The sequence below is a fragment of the Symphalangus syndactylus genome, chromosome X (genome assembly GCF_028878055.3).
Source record: "Symphalangus syndactylus isolate Jambi chromosome X, NHGRI_mSymSyn1-v2.1_pri, whole genome shotgun sequence".
Lineage (NCBI taxonomy): Eukaryota > Metazoa > Chordata > Mammalia > Primates > Hylobatidae > Symphalangus > Symphalangus syndactylus.
The window spans coordinates 59,247,881-59,271,593 of NC_072447.2; the positions used below are offsets into that span (position 1 = coordinate 59,247,881).

The following is a 23,713-nucleotide window of genomic DNA, read 5'->3' on the forward strand; positions in this document are numbered from 1 at the left end:
CAGGTTGACAAGTTCTCCCTAGCCCTGGGTGGGTCCAGAAGTGCCATCAGGGAGTGAGGGACTGAGTCAAAAACCTTAAAATTGAATCTGGTGTTCTATTATACTGTGGCTGAACTGGCACTCAAACCATAAGACAGTCCTTGCCACGCTTCCTTCCCCTTTCCAAAGGCAGAGTAGCCTCACTATGTAGCCACGGCCACTGTAGACCATGGGGAGTTCTGCAAGACTACTGCCGATTTTCCCTTAAGACCCAAGGGCTCTTAAGTCAGATTGTGGTAAATGCTGCCTGGCCTGGAACTCACCATTCAGGGCAGTAGGCACTCTTCTGGCTCATGGCAGAGCCAGAGATGCCATCCAAGCATCAAATCCTGGAATCAAAGACTCCAAGAGCTCACTTGGTGCTCTGCCCAACTGTGGCCAAGCTGGTACCTAACGTGAAAGACAAAGTCCTTTTTGCTTAGTTCTTAGGGAGTACTAAGTGCTCTCTGTACCACACTGCTGCTGCTGGGGAGAAACGGGGGGTGGTGAGGGAGGGGTGGCACTGGCGATTCATAGTTAAAACCAGGTACTATGAAGGCTCACCTGATCTTATGAGGGTGTTTTCTCTGTGTAGTTTTTTTTTTCTTTTTTGCTGACAATGTTTTTGTTTGTTTGCTTGTTTTTAATTGAACTAATTGTTAACATTTATAGAATACTGTGTGATATTTTTAACTCTTATTTTAAGTTCAGGGGTACACGTGCAGGTTTGTTACATAGGTAAATGTGTGTCATGGAGGTTTGTCGTCAAGATTATTTCATCACCCAGGTATTAAGCCTAGTATCCATTAGTTATTTTTCCTGATCCTCTCCCTCCTCCCACTCTCTACCTTCCAATCAACTCCAGTGTGTATTGTTCCTCTCTTTGTTCCCATATATTCTCATCATTTAGCTCCCACTTAAAAGTGAGACCATGTAGTATTTGGTTTTCTGATCCTGTGTTAGTTTTCTAAGGATGATTGCTTCCAGCTCTATCCATGTCCCTGGAAAGGACATCATCTCATTCTTTTATATGGCTGATAGTATTCCATGGTGTATATGTACCACATTTTCTTTATCCAGTCTATCATCGATGGCCATTTGGATTGATTCCATGTCTTTGTTTTTGTGAATAGTGCTGCAATGAACATATGTGTGCATGTGTCTTTATAATAGATTGATTTATATTCCTTTGGGTATATACCCAGTAATGGGATTGCTGGGTTGATTGGTATTTCTATCTTTAGGTCTTTGAGGAATCGCCACACTGTCTTCCACAATGGTTGAACTAATTTACATTCCCACCAACAGTGTATAAGCATTCCTTTTTCTCTGCAACCTCACCAGCATCTGTTATTTTTTGACTTTTTTATAATACTCATTCTGACTAGTGTTTGATGGTATCTCATTGTGGTTTTGATTTGCGTTTCTCTAATGATCAGTGATGCTGAGCTTTTTTTCATGTGACTATTGGCCGCATGTATATCTTCTTTTTAAAAGTCTCTGTTCATGTCATTTGCCCACTTTTTAATGGGGTTGTTTGTTTTTTTTCTTGTAAATTTGTTTAAGTCCCTTATAGATGCTGGATATTAGACCTTAGTTCAGATGCAGAGTTTGCAAAAAATCTCTCCCATTCTGTAGATTGTCTGTTTACTCTGTTGGTAGTTTCTTTTGCTGTGCAGAAGCTCTGTAGTTTAATTAGATACCATTTGTCAATTTTAGCTTTTGTTGCACTTGCTTTTGGTGTCTTCATCATGAAATCTTTGCCTGTGCCTACGTCCTGAATGGTATTGCCTAGGTTATCTTCCAGAGTTTTAATAGTTTTGGGTTTTACATTTAAGTGTTTAATCCATCTTGAGTTAATTTTTGTATATTATATTAAAAAGGGGTTCAGTTTCAATCTTGTGCATATGGCTAGCCAGTTATCCCACCACCATTTATTGAATAGAGAATCCTTTCCCCATTGCTTGTTTTTGTCAGGATTGTCAAAGATCATATAGTTATAGGGGTGCAGTCTAATTTCTAGGTTCTCTGTTTCATTCCATTGATCTATGTGTCTGTTCTTGTACCAGTACCATGCTGTTTTGGTAACTGTAGCCCTGTAGTATAGTTTGAGTTGGGTAGTGTGATGCCTCCAGCTTTTTGTTTTGTTTTGTTTTTGTAGACAATTGTTAAATTGGTGTCGTTGCAGGGGGATGATCAGTGGAACCTTCTACTCCACCACCTTGTTCCCAGCCACTTTTCTTAAATCAACAATTCTCAAATTGTTGAAAGCCTTGGGTTAATTTCCAGAGTTCTGAAAGAAATGGTTTTGACATTTTTCGCCAGTTTTCTCATTGCTTTTATGGAGGAGCAGATTTTTAAAGTCTTTACTTTACCATTCCAGAAGTGCTTCTTTAGGTACAGACTTGAGGGGAAATACACTGGGGTCAATTTTGGACTAATTAAATAAAACTTGTCTTTGAGACACCCAAGAGGAGATATCCAGTACACATTTAAATATGTGTCATGTAACAGATGCAGTGGTTAACACTTCTTTTAGGACTTCAGAGGAAGAGCTGAGTTAACATATTTCTCAGCTCATTGAACGTTAATGTCATTGGTTTACACAAAGCCCCTCTCTGGTAGTTATTCTTGTATGTATGTATGTATATATGTATGTATAATTACTCATATGACATTTCCATTCTTCCCTTTCATATGCAATCATTCCAATATGTTTAATATATATCTTTTGGCTCATTAAGTGTTCTCCCAAAATTTGTGTTATTGTTTTGTGTTCAAGTTTTCTGTGTGGTCAAGAAAATATTGTATGATATGTGTTTACACACATACACACCCACAACACACACACATATGAGGGGTTCTCAAACATCGCTGCACATTGGAATCACCTGTATAGCTTTAATCTAATGTCTCACTTGCAGCTCATACCAAAAAATCAGACTGTATGGTGGGACCCAGGCATTATAGTTCTTAAATTACTCCAGGTGATCTCAATGCACAGCCAAGTTTGAGAACCGGTGATATATATCATTCTATTTACTTTTTTAAAAACTCAGCACTGTTTTAAAGATCTGTCCATGTTTCTCCTTGTGTATCTAGTCCAGAGATCAGCAAACATTTTTTTTTTGTAAGGGATATCACATAGTAATCATTTTTGGCTTTGCAGGTCATGTGGTCTCTGTTGCAACCTAGCTCTGCTGTTGTAGTATGAAAACAGCCATAGATAATACCTAAAGAAACAGACATAGCCATTGTCTAATAGAACTTTATTTATAAATTATTTATAAACAAAAAGACAAAACCAAGAGGTGGCCCATGGGCCATAGTTTGCTGACCTCTGGTGTAGTCATTTGTTTCCAATTACTGGGGCATCTCCATGGGGTGCATCTACTACATTCACCTATCCTCTCTTCTACTTAGAGGTTAGTTTGCTTCAAATTCTTCACTACCACAAGTTATTTGCAATGAATGTGAATCTGCTCATCTACTCATATCCTTATGGCCCCATACAATAAGTTATTTGGGAATTTCTGGACTATAGGGCATCAGTAACAGTAACTTTGACTATATAATTCTAGGTCTCTCCAGAATAGCTGTACCAGTTTACACTCCCACCAGCAGAACATAAGAATTCCTGGATCCTCACATCCATACCAACACTTGGCATTATCTAGCTGTCTAAATTTTGCCAGTTTAATAGTTTAATTTGCATTTCTGATTATAATATTTTGTTTATTTGTGTGATTATCTGGTTAATAACTGTCTCCCCTAAAATTCTATACATGCTCCATGAGGGCAAACATCTTATCTGGTTTTGCTCACTCTTATTTCCAGTGCCTAGCATAAGCCTTGCACATAGTAAGTGTCCCATAAATATTAGTAGAACAAATAGGCAGATATGTGAGCACCTCTATGTTGGTCATACAAAAACATTCATTTTTTATTGATAGGTTTGAACTGGTGACTTGAGTTGAGAAAAGGGAACCTGTTTTGAGTAGCAGGATTCCTAACCTCAAGAGGACTTATACTTTGGGAAAGAGGGCAAAAGTATTCATGTATTCCACTTATTCAAAAAATATTTCAGCATTTATGCTATGTTCCAGGCATTATGCACAATGGTGAGCAAGACAGCTACAGTCCTACCCTCAGGGAGCCCACAGTGTGATGGAGATGTCAACTAGCTGGGCAAAATATTGTCATACAGTGAGGGGAATGGTATGATTGGGTAAGTATCAGATACTCTGGAGGCTCTTAGTAGGTGTCCCCTAACATAATCTGTTGGGAGTTAGGGAAGACAAGTACAGTGAAAATACAAGATGAATCCTTATGTATGCCCAGCAAATTTCCCTGGCAGTAGGATGTTAAAAAAAAAACTCAGGGACTCATAGAAGAGAACAGTAATATTCTAGCAGTGTTATACAAACAAGCTTAGATGTGTCTTCAAGATGTTCTGCAAATAGTGGAGTGATTTAAAGGAATTTAAGATAATTATACTTAAATCCCCTTTCTCCAATTGTTTTATTTTTGACTCCTAGAGAGGAATTGCTGGAGTGGTTCCCTTTCACTTTATTAGCTGTAAAATAAACATCTCCAGATGCTCAGAAATGTAAAGGCTACCATGCTTCTTTGGCCAATGGCTGATATGATTAGTAATGAATACAAAATCTTCAGTAAACCATAACTGGTCTCTTGCCATTTTGAAAGTTTAACTGTTTGGGGAAAGTTTTGGATTCCTGCAAAAAGCAGATTTGAAATTTAATGGCTTGAATTTGCTTATTGAGCACTCCCTCATCCCCACCACTTATATACACACCCTGAAGAGTTCCACTAAGTATTATCATGGATTTAAAAGTCCATAAAAATCTACAGTTTCCAAACAACAACAATTACTTCAGTTTTCCTTGCTTATTATTCCTACTCTTTCTGCATCATTTATTTTCATCTCTCCCTTCCTATTTTTTTCCTTTTTCCCCTTCTAACAATGTTAGGAGCAAAGACTGATATTTATTTATGTTTCATTTTATGATTGGAAGAAAGCCGCAGGCATCTGGGCCACACCCCACATTGTTAGAGACAGAACTTGGGTCCAGAAGGTTAACCAACCTGTTTACAGTCTTACTGCCTGTGTTTATTCTCAGTGGAGGTGGGGAGGTGATGGGGAGAATCAGGATAAATAGCAAAAAACAGTTCTAGATAAGGTAACAAGTGTTAAGAAAACTGCTAGCACAGAAAATTAAAAGCAACAACAAAGAGCACACAGATGGCAGTGTTCCATCAACCCTCTATATTGTCTTGCTTATCTTTGAGGACTGCCATAGAATAAATAGTTCTTGAGCCCTACTACACTCAGAACACCGTTGTGGGCATGGCTAAGCGCTGATGTCTTCCCTGATCTGAGGGTTATTCTCTGTTACCAGTCCTCTTCTCCATTCCTGTCCCGTACCATTCTCTGCCCTTCTCTGTCCTGCTCTGTGATCTTGGAGGAGGATCCCCATGGACTGCATCACCAGACTTCCTTACCAGCACACCTTTAGTTGAGCTCAATCAACAGAGGCACAGGCATGAGATAGGACAAAAGGAAAACACGTAGAAGTATTTCTTCCCACCCCTTCCTTCTCAGACAGCGGCTGAGATCTTCTATGACTATAAAACCATCATGAACCCCCTTCCCTCCTCTATGTGACAGCTTACAAGGGGCTCTGTTTTTTCCTATGTTCTCCTCAGGCTTTCAGATGGTAAAGGCTTCCTGCTGTGCTAGTCTCTGTGTGCCTCAACACCTCTTATTTGTTCTTATAATCCAGTTGTGGTCTCTTTATTTAAGTTTTTTCATTTGAACTTTCTGAGTTGAATTCTGTTTTCTATTGGGATCCAAACTGATAGGATGATTCCTCTATCTTACAGTACTTTCACTGATAGTACTAGATGTAGAACAGTACTATAGAAATTTAGAGAATGAAGAACAAAATCTTGATCTTACAACCTCATTGCAGAAATGGGAAAGACATAAATATACACACAGGGATGTTAAGTCCCCAAACCCAATAAACAAGAGAAGAATCAACCCCATATGTACAGAGACAGGTGCAAGATGCACACAAGTAGGAAAGTGGGGAAGATAAACATGTTTCTCTGAACCTCTGTTCCCACCACAGTGTGATTCACAAGTGCCTGCTTGTGCTGTGAGCTCTCCCATAGGGCAAGATCATCATAACACGCTGTCATCCCAGGGGGTGCCCACATTTTAGCTTGCTTGTTGCTGGGGAAAAGACTTGCTGCTTTGTGTTTCATTTGATGAAGGTAATGCTTCCTTATCGGAAAATCATTCCATTCTAAGGTACTTTATGTTTTCCTGTTTCTCCAAAGTCTGTCATTTCCTACATGGTGTATATCTGTTTCCCTTTGTCATGGTTTAGAGGAAATACCACATTTCATGAAGATTTCATTTATGAGAAGGAAAAATAGCAGTTTTAAAACACTAAGTATTTTGTTGTTGTTGTTTTCTGAAGCAACATAGTGAATCTCATGCATGATGGGCCAATGCTCCCCTCTCTATGACTTCCTGGGGCATGTGCCCATGAACTGGGTGATGAGCCTCTTTGTAGACAGATATTGTTCTTTCATTTTGTCTTTATACAGTGGGGTGTATATCTTCAGCCACTCATAGCTTAGTGCATTTTCAGTCTTGTTTTAGCCACTGGGCTAAACTGAAGCACAAAGGGCTCTTCATAATTTCTTCCCATTATGGATTTGGGGCAGGGGGGCCTTACAAACACTTTTCTGTGGCTGTGTTTTGGATGGGCCCAGAAAAGCTCATTTCAGTGGTGTCCAGGGATATGTTGTTAGCAATCACTCAAGAAAGCCCACAGGGCAAAAGCTCTTGTAAAGCATTAGGATTTTACTTCTCTTAAATTCTTCAGGTAATATAAATGAGGAGAAAACTCTGAGAAGCCCCAAAGGAGGGCCTCTTGTGTTACTGTAATATACACAAATTTAATTTAACTGCACTTCAGAATTCATTTATTCATTCACTTAACAAAAATATATTAGGCACTTACTATGTGCCTGACACTAAGCAGGGTATGAACAACATTTAAAGTCAAAAAGGAATGGCCTTGGCCTTGGTCCTCAAGAAGTTTATAGCCCTGTGGCTTATCTGTTCACTACCATTTAAAGGCAACCCCAGAAGACAAATAACCTTCTTGGACTTATTTCTTAAGTTGTTCCACTTGTTTTATCACGGGCTATAATAAGTGGTATTGTACATTGCAATTTTATCTTCTTTATTTTATTTAAACATTACAACTACTCTGTGAAGTCAATCCAGTTAGTATAATATCCCCCATTTTGTAAGTTAGGACTGATATACTATGTAAGCCCAAAGATGTACCCTGCAGTCGCAGTTGAGAGAAGTCAGGCCCTGAACCTCACTTGAGAAAAGCCTTTGCTTTCTCCACTTTACCACTGTCTTGTACCTGGGCCTCTGTTACTATTTTCTCGATGTGTTAATCTTGTTCGTCACCTAGAAGACTTTAAGCTCCTAAAGGCTCAGTGTGATCTATTCTTTGAACTACTCAAAACATGTAACACAATGTTGAGCATATTGTTAATCCATATGGATTGGGTATATTGATTTAGCAAGATTTAAGTTAAACATTGAGATATGATTGAGAGAACTGACAAGGTCATTCAAGCTCACCTCTCCAGGACCTACATATTTAAAACAGCATTGGCATTGACTTCTTCCTTTCCAAATGACATTCTTCTGGATGGGTTTAATTTACTGTGGGTTAGGATAATTGGGAGAGGATGAGACCATTACCTGGGAGAGTTAATGGCTGAAGATCTTACTCATATTCTTCATTGGAAGTTAATGCATGAGTAATTCTCGAGTGGCTTAACCAGGCCCTAGATTTCACTGGGGAGATTATGATTTTAATTTAACATATCCTGCCATACAGTGTGTGAAATATGCAGCCAGCAGCAATCGCTATGAGATGAAAGCCCAGTTGTGTTTATTTTAAGAGACTTGTGGTTCTTTGCCAAAGCCAACATTCCTGGGCAGTGAATAGACTGAGTGAATCATTCAAAGTAGGTGAGAGGTCACAAGCCTGAAAAAAAAAGAAGAAGAAAGCTGAAAGCTTTTCCTGTCAAATGGCAACCTTTGAAAAGGCATTTATAAAGCAAAATCTATTATGGAAATAGGTCTTTTCAAGATGAACCTTCTGCCTGTAAATCCTAAAGACCTCTTCTTTAGCTCCAGATAATTAGCCCTGTTGTTGTTCACCTTTCCTGGAAATCAGGGCAGAGAAATACTGTAGTTCCTATCTCTGGCTCTGGACAATGCCCTCATTAGAGAATAGAACAGTATCCATGTTCTTTTTTTTTTTTTTTTTTTGAGATGGAGTCTTGCTCTGTCGTCCAGGCTGGAGTGCAGTGGCGTGATCTCGGCTCACTGCAAGCTCCGCCTCCCCAGTTCACACCATTCTCCTGCCTCAGCCTCCCGAGTAGCTGGAACTACAGGCACTTGCCACCACACCTCGCTAATTTTTTATTTTTTTTCATATTTTTAGTAGAGACAGGTTTCACTGTGTTAGCCAGGATGGTCTCGATGTCCTAACCTCGTGATCTGCCTGCCTCAGCCTCCCAAAGTGCTGAGATTACAGGCGTGAGCCACTGCGCCCTGCCAGTATCCATGTTCTTGAGGGCAGTGTACACACTTTATTTGTGAGAAGCAGGCTGGCATACTGCCCATGACTTTAATGAGTGTCAGACAAATCTTCGTCACCCACACTGGATTCCTTATGTATCAAGCATTATGGAATATCAACGAGGGCCAGGCATGACATTAAAGGCTCAGGATATGACAACTATTTATTAAGCACCTACTGTGTAGCAGGCATCTATTTAATCCTCTCTCATCCAATAATATGGGTATTCTAAATTTCCACTTAACAGATGAGGAAACTGAAGTTTGTGGAAGTGAAGTCAAGTAGTCGGTTAGTGATCAAGATAAGATTCAATACTGAGAAGGAAGAAAAGAACCTTTCTATTAGCACCAACTAAAATAGTGGAATAAAAAAGAGTATGCAGTTCATTATCTGACTATATGAAATGCAACTTCTATCTTTATATGAAAGACAAACAACGAACAAAGCAAATCCTGCCATTCACTCTACCGTAGAACATCAGGATGGAAGATGCCTTCTGTGAGCCCAGCCTTAAGAGAAATCAAAAGGAAACAAATCACAAAAGATACAAAGTTGGGCCTGTGAGTGAACAGGGCCAGAAACTTGAACTCCAGTGACATGACATGCATAGCAGAAATCCATCCCAGTTATCCCTTGAGATATTCCTTGAGATGAAATGCTAGAGTTTCCAGAGGCTCCATTGAAAATACAGGGCCTCTGGAAGGGGAACTCAATAGGCTGTATCAGATTTTCCCTAAATTGTTTCATTTGGTAATTAGTCATCGTCTTATGGAGGAGGAAGAACCTGGCTGAGGGCCCAATGGGATGGATCCCAGTGGGATAGACTGACGCACCTCACTGAAACTGGGTATGATGGAAAGTTCTGGGGCAGGAACAATTTAGGGAAAGCAGTTCCAGGTGGAGCGCAGCCCTTGGGAAGCGGGAAGGCCCCTTCTCAGTGGTGGGGTACAAAGCTCTAGAAGGGAGTCTCAAGTAGAAAGATGGAAGTTAAATTCACCAGAGCTCATTTGTGGGAGCAACAGTGAGGGTGAGCAGTTGGGGAGCATCTTTTAAAGGTTCACATCTGGGCTGTCAATTGAGTTTTGGTGGTGACAGGGTGTGTATTGTGTGTTCACGCACATGCAGGTAAAATTTCCTTTTAATGAATATTTTGTCAGAGCCTTCACTTTCCATTTTATTACCTCTTCAGTGGATATGTTGGGGAACATATACTGGAAGAGGCTTTTGAGAGCTGTGCTTTGTGGGAATATTCTTGGCAAGCCCTGAGTGTAGACACGGCCTCAGCTGATGATTCTCCAGGGAAACCTGGGTGTTCCCTTCATTTTCAGGTGGGGGATTTGGAGACAACACAGACCTCTATATGAAGGACTGATGCATGTGTATGTTCAGGAGGGGGTTGGGGAAACATTTGGGAGTGATTTTCCTCTGGTCCCTTATGGCTTTGGTGGTACCTCCTGTCTTCCTTTGTTTCTCCCCATCTCCCTGACCACTGTCTCCCTAGCCCCCATGCCAGATTGATGGAAATGGCATCTTTTGTGGTTTATTTTCTTTTATCCTTTCCTAAAACCTAGCTGATTGAAGACACTGCACCAGTCATTTCCAACATACTCTGCTGCCTCTTCAGCCTGTCATGGGCTCTCCTGATTCAGCGCAGAGATGGATACTGGCAAGGGACAGGCAGCCCCTAGATGAAGGTTGAGCTGACAGTGGCTGCTTTTACATAGTTTGGAGAACAGGCAAGAGAGAGGAGGGCAGCAGTCTCTGGTACTGAGCCCTGGAGGGGACAAAGGAGCAGCAGCCACAGCACAGCCTGTGGGGAGGGAAAAGGAGAGGGGATTGTGAAGCTGAGCATCTAGCTTCTAGCCAACCTATGAACTACAGAGCTGGCTGTAATCAGCTCCATACACACTGCTTCTTCTTAGAGAACATACAAAGCAAAGCATGAATGTAAGTTGACCATATATATAATTATCAATTATGTGTTTAGCATTTGTTTACGTATTTAATGAACACACATAGGATTGACTATATCCTAGGCATTATCCTAAGGGCTTTATAAATAATAACTCATTGAATTCATCACAACTATGTGAAGTAGTACTAACATTATCTTCATTTTACAGATTAGGAAATGAAGGCACAGGTTAGCTAACTTACTTAAGGTCCCACCCTCAGTAAGTGGCAGAGCCAGATACAAACCCCCCAGAATAATGTACTTTGCTACATTACCTCTTTTGCTATCATGTCAATGAGAAAATGACGGAAGTGCCTAGCACTAAATATGCCATGTAAAAATAATAACTGTTGTTACTATTATTATTAGCTAGTGCTCCACTCCTATAATACTTGCAGATGGCTTAAGCACCTGTGAACAAACAGTTTAGCACAGTTCCAGTTCTGGAAGCTTCGGTTCAGATACTGATTTTACTACTCATTAGCTGTGAGATATTAGACAAGTTACTTAATCTCTCTATGCCTCAGTTTCTTAATATGTAACATGGAAATGATAATAGTCTTTGCCTCATCAGTTTGTTGTGCCTATTAAATAAGCTAATGTTTGTACAGCACTTAGCAAAATGCCTGACACACAGTAAGTGCTCAGTAAATACTTGTTCATGTTACTACCTGTTTCAACTGAATTAAATTAATTTTCATTTTTCAGAGCTTCTTTTCATTTAGTCAGTCACTTATTTCCAGAGATTTCCTGGTGATACTGCCTTACATTTATTTGTGGAAATGCCAGTATATTTTAAGCTTGCAGGTGAGTTACTCCATTTAATTTTGAAGTTGCTGGGGCAGGTATTGTCCCCTTGTAAAGGATGTGGAAACTGAGGCCAGAGAGATGAAATGACTAGATCAAGCCTATATAGCCAGTCATGGTAGGTTTTTGACTAATATTCCAGAGCTTTTTCCAACATATGCACACCCATACCTACCCCCCTACCCACACACAGACACACCCTTGGGCTCCCTAATCTGGTGTCGCCTGACCTAAATTCTTGAATCTCTTGCTGTCCACCTTAGTAGAGACCTATTTTCTCCATGTGCTTCTTTGGAAGATGATGAAAAAGTAACCCTCTGTAGACTCTGCTCCCTCCTTCTCCCCTTTTCCCTCCATTTCACATTTACAGCTTTAGGGACTCACTAAAGCCTGCTTTCAGGGCTAAGAGCCAGACCATTTCCTATGTGGGACTTTCAGGGAATGGTAAAGGTAACCGGACTAGAGACTGCTTTATCATGAATGTTGTTTTTTATGTCAATACTGAGCCCAAATCACGGACCTCACATTTAATTTTTTAGGCAGTAGGTTTGGACTAAATCCAGAGCTTGGCCTTTTACTTTCAGCACTAAGTAGAAGAGATATGACGGCTGATGGATTGGAGAGGCCTAGTTGGAGAGTGACTGGAGGGGCTGGACTTGGCCTTGTGCTGCATGGAGATCTGCCTTGAGATCCAACCAAGGACTCTGGGAGGAAAGAGAGGTTTGGGTTTTGGGGATATGCCTGTTGCTTCTAGGAGGGCAATTGGGGTTCCCTTGCATATGGTTCCAGATGAGGTTTCATCTCTTTGGCCACAGGACATTTTCTTAAGCTCTATGGCTGGATAGTTGCTGCCTGGAGAGGAGGTGCTTGCTCTAAGGGTCCCAGCACATGGAAAGTCTGCTGCATTGGTGTCACCCTGTGCTCTCCAACTAGCCCTTGGCCCCTTATGCTGCCCCCATCCCCTGCTTTCTGACCAGAGTCCTCCTCAAAATACCAATCTTCTTATATCCTCACACTTGAATAACTACTGTTCTCTGGATCTAGCTTTACGTTTTCTAACCTGGTAAGCAAATTCTCATAGGGCTTTGTAGTTGTCAGTGATCATGGATTTGAATGTCACCTTCCTCATGTTAGTCAGAGCTTTCTGGAAGCAAAACCTTACCTGAAAAATTGAAGCTAATGATGGAATTTCAGGCACTGGTATAGACCCCAATGCCTTTCAAATGATTCTACCCAGAATGCTTACTCTTCTGCCCACCCATAGAACCAACTCTGAATTCCTATGTAAACAAAGACGTAAGCTTTTTTGATGAAAACCCTAGAGAGGTAGTACAATGTGGTGGTTGGATGTTCTCACTCATAAGTGGGAGTTGAACAATGAGAACACATGGACACAGGGAGGGGAACATCACACACTGGGGCCTGTTGGAGGGTGGGGGCTAAGGGGAGGGAGAGCATTAGGACAAATAGCTAATGCATATGGGGCTTAAAACCTAGATGATGGGTTGATAGGTGCAGCAAACCACCATGGCACATGTATACCCATGTAACAAACCTGCACGTTCTGCACATGTATCCCAGAACTTAAAGTAAAAAAACAAACAAACAAACAAACAAAAACAAAAAACAAAACAAACCCAAAAAACACAGGTACTCACTAGGAAAAAAAAAGATTAATTATTCTTATGTAAGCTGTCTTTACGTAATAAAGCTAAATAAGTGAAGTGAATCCAGGTACTACTAAAATTTTAAGGAAACACTTTCAGAAAAAAAATGTAATGGTTAAGATTAAGGATCAGGGAAGTGAAATGCATCCCACCTTCATTTACGTTTTTCAACCCATTCTGTCTAGTGTGCGCCACTCCATTCTCCCTGGTCTCCCTGATTATACATTGTTTCCTTCCAGTTTCTTCAGACTTGACCCCATGGTCACTGACGGGGACTTGGCACAGGTAGGGAACAATCTCTCTGTATAGCTTACTAGCAGGCTTCATTGCCTGTGAAGGTGCTCGGTCATAGCCCATGCAGCAACTCTGCATGGTTAGTCTGCTGCTGAAAGGATGCCTGCTTCTGCATCACGATAGAATTTAGTTGTGGTTAAAGTTCCCCCTAGTCTTGAGATTCTGTGAGCCTTCCTGCCTCCCACCTCTCACCTTCACCAATGACTGGCCCTCCTGAGTGAGGCTGACAATGGAATGTGAGAGGCAGATGCTGAAGTTCCCTCACCCTTCCCTTAAGCACTGTCTGTGGAGATGAGAGGAAGTTCACGATGGAAAGTCACCTCAGCAGTGAGTGGTTCGGGAGTAGTAAGTAGTATTCATTTCAAATGCCAACCTTAATTTGATAAAGGTAGCCTCATAATGAATGTCACTGTGCGTGGGAGTGTTCTCAGGGATGACCCCATTTTTCTGGGATGACAGGTGGGAAGAGCCACCCAGGACTTAACAATGACACTTCTGTGTGACAGACTGGACAGAAATCAAGCATTCTCCTGAGGCCATGACTTTTATGTTTGTCTCATGAAGTCTGAGAGAGGCGGTAGATTGGAAGAGGGGGAGTTACATGCCACAAGCAACAGGGGGCAATCTGTTCAGCAATCAGGGAGAATGGAGTGGCAATAAATCCTTGCCTGAATGCTGCGGACAGGAAAACCATGCCCCAGATGGCAGCATAAACATTCAATTATGCATCAGATGCTTGGCAGAGGACATTTGGGTCCTTGCTTTCTTCCCCAGGCATCAGAATCTTCCCTCTGAGGGCCCACAGACAGAAGATAAGGCCAGATGCCAGGCCCCAAAGGACAGGCAATGAAGCATAGTAAAAAATGGGGGCACTAGGTGAGGATTTTAGGTCTAGTCCACTGTTTACCAACTGTGCGACCTTGGGCTGGTCTTTCAACCTTTCTGAGCCTTTCTGTCTTCATCTGAAAGATTATGATATGATTTCTACTTTGTAGGGATAGAGTGAGGGCAAGATGAGCATCATAGGTTGTGTTCTGCAGAAGTAGAGCTTGCAGTGATAATTCTGTGCCAATGATTTATTAAGAACGTGCCCCCAGGGGAGATCAGTAAGGCAGTGGGGGAAGTAAGACAGGGGTGAGAAAGAAGCTAAGCAAGTCCCAGCTTCAGCTTCATTCTGTAGGAGAGCTCAACAGGGTACATTATACACTCAATTAACTCAACTTGGAGGGTGTTGGCTTTCCTGTTCTAGTCAGTTACCAGCCAAAAGCCTGAAGGTAAGGGGTGGTGGTGAATGTAAACTCCCAGGCATTTCCAGTTCTCTGTATCTGAGGGATGGCTCCAGGTTTGGTGTGGGCTGTTAGAAGCCAAAGGACACTGAAGCTGGGAGAGGAGTTCATAGAAAAAAAAATATAAAGAATAAAAAGATCTAGACTAGAAACTAAAAATTACAGTATCTTCTACAATGAAAAAAATATCTGTATTGGTCAGGGATTCATCATGGATTACCCAAATCACATGGATCTGCTTTCAACCAGGAACAGAGTACCAGCTCATGCCCCTAGACCTCCTTAAGAGAGTAAAATCTTCAACTATCTGTAAGTGATCTCATATTGAAAGCCTGGACAAAAAAAGGAACATTTAGGGAAGGTTGTCTAAGGGAAAAGCTATTTCTTTCTTCCAGTAAGCACATTGTACTCTGTCCTGGAATGAAACAGAGAATAGACATACTGAATGGTCCATATTAATGTAACCCTTTTGAGAATTGCCTTCACTGTGTGGTGCTTGATGCTATGAAAGACCAGCAACCAAAGACATCTAGAAACACATTATATTAAGAAACATTAGGTTTGTTGAGCTAGTGGCCACAAAAGAGAGAATACAGAGGAGTCCTAAGGCCCTTGGAAAGAAGGGGCAGGCAGGGGCCCCTCATTGGGATTAGGCTTACTCCAAAAGATTCTCAGGAGGAATTAGGAAGCAGGGACCAATTATGGATTGGACACTCTCAAGAAGCAGGGGCAATTTTGTGTTTGGGCATCTCAATAGTTTTTATACAGAACAAATAAGGCTAGAGCTGTCACAGGTAAGGGAACAGCAGTCACTCATGTTATTCAGAGAAGGAGAACGTTTAGTTATTTTTGTGATTACTGGGTGGCTTTATCTTTATCTTGTTCCAAATATGATCATGGAATGGTCTTGTCCCAGCACTGTTTATGTTACTTGAGAACATCATGGTCTGGCTGCCAGCAGGACCATTTCTCACTCTCTCTGGTTGTCGGCAGGGATGTATTTTATTTCCTTCCTCAATGGCATATACTTTTTTCTCATCAAAGTTAAAAGAAACAGCCCTGCTAGTTCTACAGCAGCAGTAGAAATTCTAAGGAGCATGCTAGCCCTTGCGCCACCTGGAATATGGCACAAAATATCCCATAGGAATTTCATTCAAAATTTAATACCAAGAAAAAATATCTACTTAAGGAATGATAGTCTTTCTTCTTCATGATAGCAAGGTCTAGGCAACACATCCTACTTTTTTCTTCTTCGTCTGCCTTTTAGGATGCCCAGAGTCATATTTGAAGCTCCTTTGACCTTTTTGGCTTGCACATATGCAGTCAATTTTCTCCCTGATATTAATTTTCTATTTCTATTTGGCTATTTTGTTGTTGTTGTTGGCTTCTTCAGATCAAATTGGAGAAGGAATGAATAAATTCTGCATTAAGCCATGTTGCACAGCTTGAAACGAACACAAAATTAGATCGTGCATTAGTTCCCAGTTATTTTATGAATGTAACGTGCCTCTCTTAATTTAAGGGGAGAGCATCTATCTTTTCTTTCTTCAATTTCCTTCCTTCCCATAACATAGCACAAAGAAATGTTAAATAGATGTTATTTGGAAACTTTGTTTTTGATGCAAGATATTTTGGGGATTCTTGCAGGCAGACAGTAGAGGTCACCATGGAGCTGTGCATGATGGAGCGGCCTCTCATGGACCTGGTAATTTAGCTGGATCGGTCTGAAATTGCATGAGGTTTAATCATTCAATTCAGATGAGTATACTTTTTGCTCTGGTCATTCAACAGACAGCACTTTGTGATGGTTGCCTTTATGTCACTTTGCTAATACAGTTGTTTGGAGGAGAGAAAGCAGCTTTTATATATTGTTTATTGAAAAAAATCCATCTTAAGCACTAAGGAACTCTGGGAAAAATGGTTACAAAATGTGTTTACTTAAATATTGTGAAACGAGGATGGAAATTCGCAGTGCAGGGTATTTGTCATCTGCTCATGACTAGCAGATGGCCGCCTCCTCCTCATCCTCCTTTGCGAGCCGAATGACTCACATCTTACAGGGTGTGCAAAATGAAATTTCGAAACTCTCCAGAGTAGAGGTGGCAGTGCCATAACTCCATGCAGGAGGAGTGTGCCAGCCAGATTACTTTGCCAGACAGCATGCTGCCAAAACTTCACAAAATGTCTCTCATTGGAAAAAAAAAATGTGTTTGGATGTCTCTCCACACATGTTCAATCCACCATCTCTGAAAGGATACAGGGTATATTTCAGGCAGTGGGGAAGCCTGTGTGGGTGAAAGGGAGCAGGTGGTCTGCTGGCCCGGAGCTGGGTAGTAATCACTTCCACCAAGGTGAATCACAGAAGATGGGCTCACCTGTTTTGGCTTGTCAGCCCTAGAATGTTTATAGGTCTGTCTCCAGCCATCAACAGAGCTGTCATATGCTCTAATAAATAAGAGATTAAATACAGTTTAAAGAGATACAAGTCATTTAAGTTCAAAGTTTTTCTTTTTCTCTTTTGTTTAATTAAAAGAAACTCCAGATCTGCTACACCAAAAAATAAAGGCTGTATTACAGGCAATTGTACTTGTTTTAAAAATAGAGCCCTGCCAGTCAGGTGGACTAACAGATAACTTGATTTTTAGCTGCAGATTCTACTTTCCTTCATCTGATAGCTAGTCACCAAAGATTTCTCCCTCATCTCCACCCCCTACCAATGAACTGCACCTCCCAATATTTACACCTTTGTGTAGTATCCTCCTTTTGAAGTCAAAAGAAGTCTTTGAGCTTTCACCTGGGTCTCTTGGAACACTTGCTCTGGAGGAAGCCCACGGCCATGTAGGAAGTCTGACTACCCTGAGACCTCTATGTTTTGAGGGAGCCACATGTCACATGAAGAGACTGCATGGAGAGAGAAATTCCTGGCAAGCTCCTAGGTGTTTCAGGCTGTTGAACAAGATGTGACTAAAGAAGCCATCTTGAACATCCAGCCTAGTTGAGTCTTCTGATGACTCCAGCCGCCATCTACTGCAACCACCTGAGAGAACCCAAGAACTACCTAGCTGAGCCCAGTCAACCCATAGAACCATGACAGATAATAATACAGACGGTCCCTGACTTATGGTGGTTTGACTCATGATTTTTTCAACTTTAAGATAGGACAAAATCATTCACATTCAGTATGCTCTTTGACTTATCTTGGGGCTAAGTCTGAATAAACCCATCATAAGTTTAAAATATTACAAGTCAAAAGTACATTTTCAACTTATAATGGGTTTATCCAGATGGAGCCCCATGGTAAGTCAAGAAGCATCTGTAAATTATTTTAAGCCACTATGACATATTCCCCAAAACATAGATAACCTAAGCACTGTGACACTTTACACACACACACACACACACACACACACACACACGAGAGACAGAGAGCAAGAGAGAGATCAAGTGGCTAAACAATAACTGATAGGCAGATTATGTTAAAACTTAGTAGTTGGAAGCACTTTTGTTGTGGCTTGAACCTCAAATATTTTCTAGGGGACCTTAGACTCTAGTGATATGATGAACAGAAACTCGTGAGTATATATAACACAGTGAATTTTAAAAATGCTCTTTGGTGCTGCATGAGATGGGGGCATACTCTGTGAAGCTAAGGAGTAACAGAGAACCTGGAAGTAATTAAATACAGCAGTACACTTGTCAGCCGTGGGGCCTCCATTCTTTATGTTGGGTACCTAGCCATCTGAAACATGTAGGTAACTGGAAGATGAGAAAAAAGGTCCTGACAGGTTATTTAGAGTAATGAAGAGAGAATGTTATCAAAAAAGATTAAAGGTTCTGTATTAGGAGAGCCTAGCTGAACAATGGTTAAGGAATGGCAGCATGCAAGAATGTTAGTGCCAAAGAGAAAGACACATATTAGTCATTTGTAGGATTGGGTTACAGCCAATGAGAGAGGGAGAAGAAGGGGCACAGAGAGCAAGGGAGTCAAGAGGAACAGACCTAGGATGTATAAACGGTAGCATTTTTAGGTTAAAATCTTTCCAGTCAACCACAACCGTTACATTGAAACAAGCAAAGTTTGGTGTAGCAGAAAGGGTACCAAAACACAAATTGGAAGGTCTTTATTCAGTTACTAACAGGTAGTATAAACCTGGCAAGTCACTTATCCTCTCTGGGTCTCAAGAAGACATATCATAACTTGCAAAGGATTTTACAAAGGCAAAATATTATTGTGAATTCTAAGAAAATTAGGAGTTGTACTTTATGAAATCTAAACTTCCTTTCAGCTGTAAAATCTTGTGATCCTGAACCATGAAAACAGAAGACAGTTTTAAATTTTAAAAATTAGATAACTAGGCTTGTAAACTGAAGTATGTATAAAATCTGTTATTGAAATTAGGTAATACATATAGAAAAAAATTTAGGAAAGGGCAAGGATGTTTATTTTATTTCCTGATATATCCCAAGCATTTTGAACAATGCCAACACGTGGCAGGCACTAATAAAAATACTTGTAGGCTACGTTAATAAGCAATTCCTGAAAAACCTAGGGAAAAAGTGACCTAAAAAGTAGTCATATCCACTATAAGTCTGTCCTTATCTTTTGTTTTTACAACTTTTTCTCAGTTCTATTGCTTTGGCAGACACTGATAGCCAAATTTCTAAACAATACTTAGTCTTGCTTCTCTTTCTCATTTTAAAGATAAATAAGGAAGCATATATTTTTCCTGATTAATGTTAATTCCTTAACTTATGATTTTTTATTTAAACGTTTTTAAAGAAAAAATTCAAACACATAAAGTAAATAGAATAACCCTTACCCAGATTCAGTAATTATTCACATTCTACAACTTTAGTTTCATTTATACTTCCACTACTTCTTACTCCCACTGGACTATATGTGATTGTGTTTTAAAGTAGATTTCCCCCCATCTAATAAAACAGAAGCTAATAACTGTTTAGTATTCTGCTTATCTTATCCTAGTGTACTCATTCGTGGTGTTTCATTTTCCCAATTTTTCAGTACATTACAAAGTTGCAAAGAACATCCCCAGGGTGCTATTTTTTCTGACTCTGGATTAAGTAACATTGCAATAATTTTAGAAAGGCTCTCTCTTAATGATTCCTTTGTATCTAGGGTTTCATAGCTCTTCTCTTTAGAAAGGGATTCACATCAGTCAGGGTTCTTGGTTGCAAACATCAGAACTTACTATGGTTGGTTAGGCAGAAAATATATCTAACATATATTATTAGATGTCTCAATAGAACCTCTTGGAGGAACAGACCAGCCTCAAAGATATATGGGAAGGCACAACACCAAAATGATGCTGCAGGATGGGTCCAGAAAGGATGCCGCCATTGTGACCACTGGGCACAGACACCACAAATTGTCCCATTGATCCTGGACATAGATGCTGAACTGCTGCCATCACGGCCCCTGAAAGTCATTGCTTCTGCCATCATTTTCTTTAGAGATTGGTGAGACCCCACAGTGTTTAGAGACTCCACAGCGTTTAGAGACTCCACAGTGTCTGTTTCCTCATATTTGTCTCTTTTAAACTCATGTAAGTGCACCTCATTGGCTGAGTCTAATACAAATATTTGCACCTTAGCTTCAAGAAGGGCCGGGAAAGCGAGTTTGGGACTCCTATGTTGGGAAAGCAAAGCTCATAAGGTGAGCCATTCCTCAAACTCAGGTGTTTCAAAGGTCTGGATGGCTGCAAATTATGACATGTGTTTATTAACATATCTTTAAAATGATCTTTGAAGGAATTCTTAGAATGTATGAAAGGGAAAACACAGCTGACATTTTTACCTCCATACTATGAACAATTTGTTCATTTCTTCTAAGGCTAAAAAAATTGCATTTTTTTTTTTTTTTTTTTTTTAGATGGAGTTTCACTCTCGTCGCCCAGGCTGGAGTACAATGGCGCGATCTCGGCTCACTGCAACCTCCACCTCCCCAGTTCAAGTGATTCTCCTACCTCAGCCTCCCGAGTAGCTGGGATTACAGGTGCACGCCACCCCGCCCAGCTAATTTTTGTATTTTTAGTAGAGACCGGGTTTCACCATGTTGGCCAAGATGTTCTCGATCTCCTGACCTTGTGATCTGCCCCTCCTCAGCCTCCCAAAGTGCTGGAATTACAGGCATAAGCCACCACGCCTGGCCAAAAATTGCAATGCTTTTACTTTTGTTGTTGTTCACCTATCCTATTTTACCTTACTTTAATATCTTTTATCTTCTAGATCCTCTCTAAAACCTTCAAACCTCTCAATCATCTTAGAAGCCTTCCCCATGTAATAGCATTCCCTCTTCTTCTCAGCCTCCCCTGGTCTACCACCTTGTAGTTTTTCCTTTTCTTTTTTCTTTTTTTTATTTTACTTTAAGTTCTGGGATACATGTGCAGAACGTGCAGGTTTGTTACATAGGTCTGCATGTGCCATGGTGGTTTGCTGCGCCTATCAACCCGTCATCTAGGTTTTAAGCCCTGCATGCATTAGGTATTTGTCCTAATGCTCTCCCTCTCCTTGCCCTGCTGCCCCCACCCCCCGACAGGCCCCGGCGTGTGATGTTCCCTTACCTGTGTCCATGTGTTCTCATTGTTCAACTCCCACTTATGAGTGAGAACATGCGTACTACCTTAAAGTTTTTCTAAAATAATTTTATTCTAAGCCATTCTTTGATGCAATATTTTCTTTGCTCTACAATTCTCTCTCATTTAAAATATATTTTTCTAAGGCATATATGCTTCCCTTGATAAAGAAGGATACATCTCAGATGCTACAAAAAGATGATGTTAACTGATATATGCTAACTCACTCTACAGTAGTTTTACAATTGTGGGCATGTTGAGATATTTTTACTAAGTTAACGTAGTGAGCTATATACTTTCTATTAAAAAAGAAGGAAAAAAAGCAGACTAAGGAGATAAGACATTCACTCTTGTAGACTTATGAAAATATTGCAGAACATTTGTAATTTATATCAAACCTCTTTAGTTTGCCCTACGCTATGCCTTATGTCCCTTTATGCTGGTTGCTGAATGAATACGCTCACTCTTTCAAATGAAATTTGGATAATAATTTTAATTTCAAATGATAGACAAAGATCACTTTACCATATGTGAAAAAATATCGAAATGTGTTTATTACACATTATCAGGAGCAATAAAATAAATATACCAAAAGGTCACTCTAGAAAATGATTTTGTGAATAAAATAACATGGCAGGCTTCCCCTGAGAGATATAAACCATGAAACCACCATGAAAAGATTTATCTCTCAGTTGATTTTTTTCTCTGTATCACTAAAATACCAAACTCAGCTACTTACATAATAATCAGTGTAACAGTCATTTTTAAATGTTTGAATTATCCTCTACTTCCCTTAAGAAATATAATTTAATAGGTAATTCAGTGAAAATATACTATTGAAATGCTTGGACTAAAATCAGCCATGAGCTAAAGTCTGTTTTATACTGTTTAGATTTTTTGGGGGGAGGGGGTGGGGTCTTTGTTTTTCATCAGTGAATGCAAATGAAACATTTAGGAGACAGAGGTCAAACGGAATGTCAATGTGAAACATGAATAAGACCAACTTTATTCTGACCAGTAAGCTTCTGAACTTTACTAAAACAGTTTCGTGATAGTAAAGGATTTGAATATTTTGCATTTTTTATTGCTAGTTTGAGAAAAATTATTAAAATATAATGCCTTTCCATAAAAATGTTACACTGAAAAGGCTTATTCTGAAACAAACAAAAAATGAGATTTACAGTCTCCAATAGACAGTGGAGGAGGTAAAAGAAAAAAAAAAGCTAGAAGAATTTAAAATAAAGATACAGTTTGTATTAGTTTTATATTGTTGTGGAACAAATTGCCACAAATTTAGCAGCTTAAAACAATACTTATTTATTATATTACAGCTTCCATAAGTCAGGATTCCAGTCACAGCTTAGCTGGATCCTCTCAGAAGGCTGCGATCAAGGTGTCAGCCAGACTGAGTTCTCATCAGAGGCTCAACTAGGAGAGGATCTGCTTCCAAGTTCCCTCAGGTTGTTGGAAGGATTCATTTTCTTGTGGCTAAGCTCACAGCAGCTTTCTTCTTCAAGGGCATCAGGAGAGTGGAGAGCAAGTCTACTCAGAGACTTCCATACAAATCATAAGGTAATCACATGAGGGACATACCATCATCTTTGCCATATTCTGTTGGTTACAAACAAGTCACCAGTTCCACCTGCACTCAAGGGGAGGAGGTTACACAGGGTGAACATGGGGGCCATCTTAGAATTCTGCTCACTTTACAGTTGAAACAGTATTTTTTAAAATGCCAATGAAATCCAAGATAGAGAGTTTATCTTGGATAAACTTTTAGCACCTTTTGATTAACATGCCTGTTGGACTTTACAACTGTAAGATTAGTAAGCACAAGATGCCCCAGTATTTCAAGGATTTAAAGGGAACATGGTAAAAAGGTACTCTTTGTTATGCAAAATCTAGCAATCTAGCATTGCTGTGGCCCTGGCCAGTTTGCAGCTCTGGCCAAAAGAGGGCTGCTGAGTCCAGCCCTGTCCACAGTGTATACGGGCACACCTGAATACATCATGCACAGCAATCCTGTTTGTGGCACCACTGATGAATTACCCCTACTCAAGTGAACAGGCATTGAGACCCTAAGGGGACCACAGGGTCTGGTTCATTCACCACAAACACAGTCTTCCTTAAATGTTAGCAATGAGTTTAGTCATCTCATTAGGAGACTTGAACAGAAGTGAAGGTAAACACTCTTCATGTGTTTAAGGAGGAAAAGGAGGAACAGGAAATTTGGAGTGGATAAAGTGTGAAATATCCTTGTGGGCAGTGGGAAAGTAGTTTGAGGAGAGAAATGTAAGATTTTCTGTAAGACTACCAGGTGGTATCAAATGCCCATTTGGGGTTGGTATGCATCAACTTATAAGCATACCAATTTGTCTGGTAG

General features: G+C 40.3%; 1 long non-coding RNA gene across 1 annotated transcript; it reads left to right on the plus strand.

Annotated features, from left to right (window-relative positions):
- The first annotated feature begins 6,240 nt into the window (after positions 1-6,240).
- Positions 6,241-23,529, plus strand: LOC129476092 (uncharacterized). Its single transcript, XR_008654885.1, has 3 exons — positions 6,241-6,318; positions 11,392-11,490; positions 22,662-23,529. It is a non-coding gene; the product is annotated as an uncharacterized lncRNA (long non-coding RNA).
- Positions 23,530-23,713: the final 184 nt, after the last annotated feature.